Source organism: Struthio camelus, chromosome 12 (genome assembly GCF_040807025.1).
Source record: "Struthio camelus isolate bStrCam1 chromosome 12, bStrCam1.hap1, whole genome shotgun sequence".
Classification (NCBI taxonomy): domain Eukaryota; kingdom Metazoa; phylum Chordata; class Aves; order Struthioniformes; family Struthionidae; genus Struthio; species Struthio camelus.
Window position 1 is genome coordinate 26,798,680 of NC_090953.1, and position 10,775 is coordinate 26,809,454.

Here is a 10,775-nt window from a genome sequence, read left to right on the forward strand (position 1 = left end):
TGCAAGTGGGAGGCCACCGGACCCCTTGACACAGGCACCATGGTGGCAGGTCAGGGGCCAGCTCCGTTAGGCTCTCTGCAGCTGAATTTACAACAGCTGGAGCACTGCAGGCCACTCTGCAGAACCAAGAAATGGAGGGGAACAGCTTCCAAGAAGTGGCTTTTTGTGCGGTATCTGTCACTGTTTTCCTGTACTGTAGACAAAACCAAGGTGGAAAGAGAGGGGCACCTTCAGAGCTTCTTTAAAAGCTTTTCACCATTCAGACCCCGTGCTGCTCCAGCCTCTTAGAGGAGGAGCCTGAGTGTCCGGGAGCAGCAAGCGCCGGCTGATCCCTAAGGGATGGGGAGCCGGGTGCGATAACACGACTGGCTGGGCAAGGACCTTGCCTGCCAGGGTCCCTTCCCACCGCCACCAAGCCAGGCAAACAGGGCAGGCCTGGAGATGCTAGCGAGGCTCAGCAAAGAGTACAGATCACCAGGGAAGTTCACCTGGTGATGAGGCAGGTCCGAGGTCAAGCTGGGAAGTAAATCTGCAGCTCAGGGTCAGGGTCAGAATCGGGTCTGGCAAGGGTGGTGAGGGTCAGACGCAGTCCAGTGATCACCAGGCAGGTCCATGGTGAAAAGGCAGGTCTGAGGTCAGGCTGGGACGTCAGACCGCGGGTCAGTGTCCAGATCAATGGGGTCCATGGCTAGGCAGGGACATGGCCGTGACAGAGCCAGAGACTAGTACTCCCACAACATAGCGCAGCCAGAGGAAAGGCCTAGGGCTGAGCTTAAATGGGGCTCCTGGGCCCACAGGAAGAGGGTGCATGGTGGTGGGGGGGGGAGGTCCGAGCTGAGGCTGGTCAGGGCACTGAAGCCTATCAGTGCCCTCAGGGCTGTGACAGAGGGGGTCCCTCTCTCTGCTCAGCAGTGCCAGGAGCAGGCAGAAAGAGGGCCCAGCATAGCCCCGTGGTCTCATTGAACAGTCTCCCAAGGCCACCCTCCCACTGCTCTCCAAGAACCCAGAAACTCAGCGCAGTGACTCAGAAAAATCCAGCTCTGCCCTTGGAGAATATAGGTGTCTTTCTCTCCCTGGGAATGGAGAGAAAAGTGTGACTTGGAGCTGTGATTTGATTTCAGCACACCTGAGCTCTGTATTCTTGCTCTGGACAAGCCAACATGCTGTCACGGTGCTCCTGAGTCATGGCAAGAGTACGCATGTCTTTCCCACCGGCAGGCGCCACACAGGCAAGTGTGGGACTCCGGATGGTGTAGCCCATAGAAGAGGGGTTTGCTCTGGGGTGCTCCCCAGGAGTTAGCGAACCCCAGGTGCACCATGGCTGTGGGGTTGCTGCACCCTGGGGGCACACCCTCTAACCACCCCATGATTGACAAGACCACATGAAGGAGAAGTGACACCGCAGACCCACACCACAAACATCTAGGGGCTGTGGAGCCATCCCCCACAGAACGACCTGTTACTGGGCGTACCGTTACCAACAATTGCTACCCATGCTGGGTACGAGGGCTGGGCTGGGCACGAGGTTACCTGTTGGTATGCACTCTGCTATTGACTAGAGCCATACAGCTTTTGTATACCTGTGGGCTGGCGTTGTTTCGACTGGGTGTAAAAGAGAGGAAGCCCCATGGGTTTGTTGCGGACTTGGACCCATGGTCCGCTGGCCTGCAGACCCGAGGACCCACCCGTCAGTGGGGATGCCCCTAATGTCAACAGCGTGGTGAGGAGAATCCGGGGAAAACTGTACCGGAGGGGTGGCCCGTGAGGGGCGAGAGCGGTCACCGTACCACCGTGCACCCGTGATTTAACCGTACAGCTCTGATAAGTATATGTACTTTCAGTTCTGTTATATTTCTCGCTATACTACACTGCACTTTTAGCTTTGTTATAACCTCCCATCTCTAATAAATTCTCACCCTTGACAAATGACAATCTCCCCGGTTCAGCGCAGCTAACTCGGGAATCCGAAAGAATCCCAGACACCCCTCTAGTGGCGCGTCACACCCACGCGCTTTGAAGGCTGATGAACTGAGAAGCCAAAGACTTTGCCCGCAATGCCGCCCCATGGCCAGTTCCTGGGGAAGCAAGAGGGCTTCCTTCTGCCTTGGTTGGGGACTGGAGGGCTGCGTAGGGAGGGCTCTACCACAGTAACCCCCGGAGGGAGGCTGTGGCAGTCTGAAGGAGTGTGTGTGGGGGGGAAAGGGGCTGGGGAGTCAAAGAGAAAGGACAGGACATGAGCCAAGCGCTGAGCAACGACTGAGCTCCAGTTCCTGTGGGGAAGAGGCTCACTTGCTGCCGTGGTGCAGAGGAGGGAGGAGAGTGCAGCGCTCTCTGGGAGCTGGGAATTCGTGGAACGAGACAGACTGGAAGGGATCTCCGGAGGCCTCTAATTCAACTGCCCACTCAAAGCAGGACTAGTGCCAAAGCTGGAGCCGGTCGCTCAGTGCCTGGCCCTGACACATTTTGAATTTGCTCTCCACGGAAGGAGAGTCCAAACTTCTCTGGGCACCTGCTCCACACGGCTTCAATGCTCACTGAGTTAACGCTGCAGTTAACAACTGGCTGCACCGCTGGTGTTGGCAGCAGGGTTTTGGTTTCTATGACCGTGGGACCCTGTTTGAAGATCTGATGGAGAGAGCTGATGGAGAGAGCTGATGGAGAGAGCTGGGATCCACCTCACCAAGTGGGGCATGCGTGTCTTTGCCAACAGGTTGACCAGCCTGGCAAGGAGGGCTTTAAACTAGGCAAGATGGGGGAAGGGGAGTGTTATAGAGACAGGATAGTCAGTAAAACACTGCTCAAGTCAGGATGCCTCCAGCGGGTGCATGCAGCCAGGGGCACAGCGCGGGACATGGCTATGGAGCATCCTCTTGCACCTCTCCTGAGAAGCCTGCATGCCCCATTTGGCTCTCTGAAATGCCTGTACACCAATGCACGCGGCATGGGGAATCAGCAGGAAGAATTAGAGATCTGTGTGCGGTTGCAGGGCCAGGATCTCGTTGCAGTTACAGAGACGTGGTGCGATAGCTCACGTGACTGGAATGCTGTCATGGATGGCTATGCACTTTTTAGGAAAGATGGCTATGCACTTTTTAGGAAAGACAGGCTAGGAAGGCGAGGTGCTGTGGAGTTACTCTTTATGTGAGGGAGCAACTAGAATGTCTGGAGCTCTGCCTCGGGGTGGATGAAGAGCAAGCTGAGAGCTTATGGGTAAGGATTAAAGGGCAGGCTAACATGGGTGACACTGTTGTGGGGGTTTACTACAGGCCACCTGATCAGGAAGAAGTAGTCAATGGGGCCTTCTACAGACAGCTGGAAGTAGCCTCACGATCAGAGGCCCTGGTTCTCCCGGGAGACTTCAACCACCCTGACATCTGCTGGGAAGAGAGCACAGCTAGGCACAAACAGTCGAGGAGGGTCCTGCAGAGCACTGATGATAACTTCTTGACACAGGTGGTGGAGACGCCAACAAGGAGAGGTGTGCTGCTTGACCTTGTGCTAACAAACAAAGGAGGCCTGGTTGGATCTGTGAAGGCTGGGGGCAGCCTTGGCTGTAGTGGAGTTCAGGCTCCTACGAGGAGGAAGCAGGGCAATAAGTAATATAAGTCAGATCACAACCCTGGACTTCAGGAGAGCTAACTTTGGCCTCTTCAGGGACCTCCTCAGGGGAATCTCATGGGGTAGGGCCCTAGCAGGAAGAGGGGTCCAGGAGAGCCGGTTAATATTCAAGCATCGTTTCCTCCAGGCTCAAGACGGGTGCATCCCTCTTGAGTAGGAAGTCCAGCAAAGTGGGCAGGAGACCTGCATGGATGAGCAAGGAGCTCCTGGCAGAACTCCAACAGAAGAAGGAAGTCTACAGAATGTGGAAAAGGGGACAGGCCACTTGGGAGGAATACAGGGACGTTGTCAGAGTGTGCAGGGATGCGACGAGGAAGGCTAAGGCCCAGTTGGAATGAAATCTGGCAAGGGATGCCAAGGACAACCAGAAGGGCTTCTTCAACTACATCCTGGAGGTCCTCACTGAGCATGTGGAGGACAAGGAGGTGATCAGGAGTAGTCAGCACGGGTTCACCAAAGGGAAATCATGCTTGACCTTCTCTGATGGCCTGACTGGCTGGGTAGATGAGGGCAGAGCAGTGGATGCTGTCTCCCTGCACTTCAGCAAGGCTTCTGACACTGTCTCCCATCACTTTCTCATAGGTAAACTCAGCAAGTGTGGATTGGATGAGTGGACAGTGAGGTGGCCTGAGGACCGGCTGGATGGCCGAGCTCAGAGGGTTGTGGTCAGTGGCACAGAGGCCTGTAGCTCGCACTGTCCCGCAGGGGTCAGTCCTGGGTCCAGTCCTGTTCAACGTATTCATCGATGACCTGGACGAAGGCACAGAGTGCACCCGCAGCAAGTTTGCTGAGGATACTAAACTGTGGGGGAGTGGCTGACACACCAGAAGGCAGTGCTGCCGTTCCGAGGGACCAGGACAGGCTGGAGAGCTGGGCGGAGAGGAACCTCCTGAAGTTCAACAAAGGCAAGGGCAGGGTCCTGCCATCAGGAAGCTGTGGATTTAGCTCCCTGAAGGGAAGGGAGAAACAGCTTTGTGCCCAGGACACCCACACTCTTGTGGGGGGACCTCTCTGTGGTCCACTGCCTGTGAACCACAGCAGTCTCTGCCCCTCGGGGGCACTTTTGGAGGCCTGGATGCTAAGAAAGCAAAGGAGAAGGTGGGAGAAGATGCTGAGAAAGCAAAGGAGAACGCAGGAGGAGCACAGACAAGGGGCTGAGGAGTGGCACAGCCACCAACCAGCCCTGGCCAGAGACCTGGAGCGCAGCACTGCGGGGAGTGCTGGTGCACGTGCCCAAAGTGAGAGGCCCCACCTCTCAGGGGGGCGGGGTGGGGCAAAAGGGCCATAGCAGAGGATGGTTTCGATCCATCGACCTCTGGGTTATGGGCCCAGCACACTTCCGCTGCGCCACTCTGCTCCCCCCAGCAGCTTTGTGGGGAGATGGCAGGGCCCTCCCTGCCACTCCCAGGCACTGACCGTGCCAGCTCTTGGGCTCGGGGGGTTGCCATTCCTCCTGCCTGGGCCTGGTCCCACGGAGGAAAAAAGTCTCCCCCGGGAAGCCCCAAGGCCGTGGGCCCGGGCTGAAGCCGCCTTGGTTTGCCCTTATGACGCCATCTCCTGCCTGGCACAGACCCAGGGGAAAGCGGGGAGTTTGTGTTTGCCCAACTGAGCTGCCTCTGCAGGGGAGGACAGAAACCCCAGAGCCAGGGGGCAGCCTGCCTGCCTGCATTGTGCTGGGAGCGCTTGCTTCCCAACGAGTGGATGAGTGTCTGATGCTCTCCTAGCCAGGAAAAGGCTCCCCTCCACCTGGAGTCACGTGCCTCTCCTGCACACAGTGCTTTCCTTGTGCAGGCTTGGTGAGCCCTGGGAGCCCCCGGTGGCTTTCTGCCCTGGAGAGGCAGGTTCCACCTCTGCTGGTGACCTGCTGCTGACACACTTCCTCAGAGCCGCTGCCCAGGCCAAGCCTGAAGAGCTGCGCTAGAGTGACCCCTGAGCCCAATGGATGCTCTCTTGCTGCCATCCCAAGGACGTTTTGGGCACCTCCATTTCAGTCCGCAGCAAGGGAAGGAGGAAGCCCCAAACCAAGTCAACCCTGCTGGCCCCTTGCTGCCCCACATGACTGAGTTGTGGCAGGGCACCCTGCCAAGGGGGAAAGCCCCATCACCTGGAAGGACTCAGGGACTGGCTCTGTCTCTTGCAAACTGCCCTGTGCTCACCAAAGACAGCAGCTGCGGTGCTTTAGTGCAAACCAGTGCTGGAGGAAGTAGGAGCAGGGAGGGCAGAGGAAGGCAGGAGTTAAGTGATGTTAGGAAGGAACTGGTGCAGGCTAGAGCAACGATTCCCAGGTGCTTTCCTGGCAGTGCCCTCTTTCCCAGGGCCCTGGACTTCTCTGCCTTGACAAAGCTCTGCTTCAGATGTGCCTTCCAGGCCCACCTGCCGTGCAGGCGTGTCAGGGCTCCTTGGCCTTGCTGGTGAGCTGACTGGCAGCTGTGTCCAACGCGGTGTCCCCACAGCTGTGTTCAACACGGTGTCCAGGCTCTCTGGCCTGGGGCCCAGAGGTGCGCCCCCTCCCCACGGAGCCCATAGTCTTCCTGGGTGGGAAGGAAACCCAGGCCTCCTGCATGTGCAGGAACCAGAGGAGCGCAGAGCTGGGCACTGCTTCCTCTCAGGCTGACGCAAGGGGAAGGAAAAATATCACTGTGGATGCCTGTTCCTGCATAGCAGCAGGGAAATACGACTGTAAGGAGTATAATTACCCCAGAATGTCTTTGTCCAGGATTTCCCCAGCTCTGCTTCCTCCCCAGGGCTGGGCATCTGGTGGCACCTTCTGTCCAGTCCGCCTCACTCCACAGCAGGCACTGGGAGGTAAGTGAGACACTTCCCCTGGAGTCCCAGGTGTGGTGCCTCTGTTGGGGTGTATTGCAGCCCTCATGTTCCTGCCTGCTGTCCACGTCTGAATGCGCTCGTCTGTGGGTCTGTGCGTGCCCAGCTGTGGTGTGTCCAAAGAGTGCAAAGGAGAACTCCCCCCCCCCCATCCCCCTAGTGCAGCCTGGCCCTGGAACTCGCAGCAGGCCGGACGAGTTGCACAGGGCACGTGATCACTGCTGCTGAGAGGTTTGGGGCAGGAAGCTGTGGCCGAGTGGGGAAGGCGATGGACGTGAAACGCATGGGGGTTTCCCTGCGCAGGTTCGAATCCTGCCAACTATGGGGCACCTGTCCCCTTTTGGGCTGCCTGGAGCGACCAGGCTCCAGCCCTGGACAAAGCCTCACAGCCACAGTCCCTCCAGCTGAACAGCGTGCCCGGTGAACCCTCCATCCCTCTAGTCACCCTCAGCTTCCCCCCAGAGTCGCCAGGGCGCGTGCAAACCCCCTCTCTCCTTTCCCAGCCACACAGGCTCACACCTTTCCTGACAGAGACATGCTCTCCTCTGGGGACGGATGGATTTTCTTCTCAGGGGCATGTTTTTCCCACGGGGCCAGAGCTGAGATGCACGTGCTTCTGTGATGGGAAGGGAGGCGTCCTTTGTGGAAACTTCTGCAAGTTTTTGCAGCATCAGGAGAAGAGGCAGGGGCAGGGCAATGCTGCTTCCTATTCTTTTTCCTTCTGCTGCATCTTTCTCCCCTCTCAGACTCCCGGGATAGTCTTGAAAGCTCAGCGAGGGTCAGAGAGTGCCTGGGATGAGCAGGAGGCAGGCATAGGTCTGCGTGCGTTGGTGGTATAGTGGTGAGCATAGCTGCCTTCCAAGCAGTTGACCCGGGTTCGATTCCTGGCCAACGCACATGCACTTTTCTTCTCCCAGGCGCCTGCAGAGGCCCTTCCACCTCCTGCCAGAAAAAAGCCCAGGTTTCCCCAACAGGTTCATGTTCCCTCGGGGAGCCACTCCCCTTGCTGCATGCACAGGCAGGGTGAGGCACCCCACAGAGCCCAGGAGAGACAGGGGCCCCCTCCTCCTTCAGCAATGCCTGCCTTGGCCAAAGCAGCAGGTCTGTCGCCGAGCACAGCTTCCAGGCTGCTTGCCCTGCCCCCCGAGGCATAGCCCTGCAGAAGGAAGCGCCCCAGAATGAAGGTGCTACCTCCTTTGCTAGAAGCATGACAGGCTTCTGCAAAGGGCTCTGCTGCTCTCCTGAAGGGCCCGCTTCTGACTGCATGGTGCCTCAAGGGCCTGCAGAAAGGCTGTGCATGGGCGTTGCTGGGGAGATGCAGAAAGCCCCTGGCTCAGCCAGGACCATGTGGCTCAGCCCTGCTATAGCGACAGAGCGGCAAGAAGAGGTGTCCAGGCAGTCCCATGGTGTAATGGTGAGCACTCTGGACTCTGAATCCAGCGATCTGAGTTCAAGTCTCAGTGGGACCTCAGGCTTCTGCTTCACTGAGGGCCTGCCTCAGCTGACTGCATTTTACACCCTTGCGTTGCTCTTGGGTAGACTGCTTTACGCACTCCGGTCTTCCTTCCCTCTTCTCGTGCCCCTGGCACCGGGTTTGGGCAGAGGGTCACAGGATCACTGAACAGCTGAGGTGGGAAGGAACTTCTGCAGACTATCTAGTCCAACCCCTCCTCAAAGCAGGGTCAAGAAAAGGAGTCTGTTCAGGGCCCTGTGATGTCAAGTTTTGAAAAATCTCCATGGATGGAGACTCCACAGCTTCTCTGGGCAAGCTGTTCCCATGTTTGACAGCCCCGCACAGTAAAACAGGGGGGGGTTCTGTGTGTTTAAGTGGAATGTCATGTACTTCATGGCTTGTGCCCACTGCCTCTTGCCCTGTCCCTGGGCACCGCCAAGAAGCGGCTGGCTCTCTCTTCTCTACTCCCTCTTCCCCCTCTTCGTCCACCACCTCAGGTACTTATACACATTGATAAGATTCCCCCCCACCCCCACCCCAACCTTAGCCTTCTCTTCCCCAGGCTAGACAATCCCAGCTCTGTTAGCCTCTCCTGGTATGACAGATGGCGCAAGCCCTTGACCTTCTCTGTGGCCTTTTGCTGTGCTCACTCCAGTGTGGCCTTGTCTCTCTCGTACCGGGAAGCCCAGAAATGGACACAGCACTCCAGATGTGCTCTCACCAGTGCTGAGCAGAGGGGAAGGATCACACCTCCCTCAGCCTGCTGGCAACGCTCTTCCTAACGCAGCCCAGGATGCTGCCAGCCGCCTTTGCTGCAAGGGCACGTTGCTGCCTCAAGTGCTGAAGGCCTTCCGGGACACAACAGCTCTGCTCTGAAATAAGTGCCCGTGAGATACCAAGCTCCTGGGGAGCTGACAGAGCCCCTAACTGCTGGAACCAGAAACATGACGGCACCAGTGGAGTCCCTGCAAGGGCAGCTGGCATGCAGATGCCCAGGGGCTCCTGCAGAGGGAGGAAGGACACTTTGAAGAGCCCTGTTCACTTGCTGCCAGGTGCGGACTGGCCCGAGAGGGAAGGCAGAGGCAACAGCCCTGAGTCCGCAGAAGAGCTCCACCTACTGCAAAGATGGTGTAACTCGAGCAGCAGTCCCTGCTGGGAGATGTGGGTGGTACAGCTTTGGGAAGAGTAATGCATGAACTGGGGGACTGAACAGTGACACGGGATGTGGCTTGGTGTTTGGCTGCATGCTTGTAAGTACGAGGCCTTGGTTTGCTCCTGAGCAGCCCCGGTGCTTCTTGCCTCCAGTGCCTCCTGTAAGTAACCACCTGTCTTAGCAAAAAGAGACAAGGCCCGGACTGTCGGCTCGGCAGGCTGGAGAAACGGGCAGACAGGAGCCGCAGGAAGTTCAGCAAGGCAAAGTGCAACGCCCTGCACCCGGCGAGGAATAACCCCAGGCACCCGGGGAGGAATAACCCCAGGCGCCAGTACATGGTGGGGGCCGACCTGCTGGAAAGCAGCTTTGCAGAAAAGACCTGGGGGTCCTGGCACCCTACAAGCTGACCACAAGCCAGCAACGTGCCTTTGTGGCAAAGGCGGCCCACGGTAGGCTGGGCTGCGTGAGGAAGAGTGTTGCCACCAGGTCAAGGGAAGTGGTGCTTTCCCCTCTACTCAGCGCTCCAGAGGCCACATCTGGAGCGCGGTCTCCAGTTCTGGGCTCCGCAGTGGAAGAAAGAGAGGGCCCTACCGGCACGAGTCCAGCAAAGAGGCACAAGGATGATTAGGGGCCTGGAGAACCTCTCATATGAGGAGAGGCTGAGAGAGTCGGGACTGTTGAGCCCGGAGAAGAGAAGGCTCACGGGGCATCTTACCAGTGCGTATAACTATCCAACGGGAGGGTCGAACGAAGACAGACCAAGGGAGTGGTGCCCCTCTTCTCGGTGGTGCCCACTGACAGGGCAAGAGTCATCGCACACAAACTGAACACGGGAAATTCAGCTTGAACGTGAGAAAATGCTTCTTTAGCGTGAGGCTGGCTGAACATTGGAACAGGTGGCCCAGAGAGGTTGTGGATTCTCCATCCTTGGTTTTCCCTCCTCAGGTTCTGGCAGAGAGAGGTAAGCTCAGGACAGGGGGGAATGCTTTCCTGTGCAGAGCGGGTGGCTAACGGAGGCTGGCGGAGAAAGAAACACCACCACGAGTCTCCAGCTATGCTGCACAACATCTTTAATGAGCAGGAAGGAAAAAAGGAAAAAAAGCAGCACAGAGACCAAGACACATGTTTCCTGGGTTGAGTGAGGCACAGAGAATTGCCCGTTTCCCCAGGACAAGCGGCATGCAAAGCGTTTGCCTTTTCCCATTCCAGCTCTACCTTGTGGCAATCACATCCTACCTACAGCAATTCCTAACCCCCAAACCGTCCTGCCGTCAGCAGGAGACTCAGCAGAGCGGACGAGCACGAGCTCTTTCTCGAGGAGCTCAGAGTGCAGCAGAGCCAGAGGCAGCATGGCGAGGCCTGGCTCTGTGAGGTGGAGCTGGGAACTCAGTGCGCTCAGGCCTCCAGCCCTTTCAAGACCCCCACCAGATCAGCCTTTCTTTTCTTTCCTCATCTTTCTCTGTGCCCTCCAAAATCCAGTTCTAGCTGCGTGTCCCCGAGGGGCCTGCGGCTGGTTTTCTTAAAATGCACAACAAGCGTTACATCTCACCTTAAGGCTGGATTTGAGGGCCTGGCAGCAAAGATTTGCCTAACCCACTGCTTATTGCCCCAGGTCCGGGTGCAGTTCTGGGTGAAGCAGCAAGGATGGAAACTGATCAGATTGTCACAGCAGAAAAAGATTGGGCTGAACAGAAGTCACAGCAATCACCTCTTAACAACACACTGCGC

The 10,775-nt window shown here is 57.4% G+C and overlaps 2 non-coding genes across 2 annotated transcripts; both read left to right on the forward strand.

The window, feature by feature from the left end:
• The first annotated feature begins 7,265 nt into the window (after window positions 1-7,265).
• TRNAG-UCC (transfer RNA glycine (anticodon UCC)) lies at window positions 7,266-7,337 on the forward strand. The gene has a single exon. It is a non-coding gene; the product is annotated as a tRNA-Gly (tRNA).
• Window positions 7,338-7,838: 501 nt separating this feature from the next.
• On the forward strand, window positions 7,839-7,910 carry TRNAQ-CUG (transfer RNA glutamine (anticodon CUG)). The gene has a single exon. It is a non-coding gene; the product is annotated as a tRNA-Gln (tRNA).
• The last annotated feature ends 2,865 nt before the right edge of the window (window positions 7,911-10,775 follow it).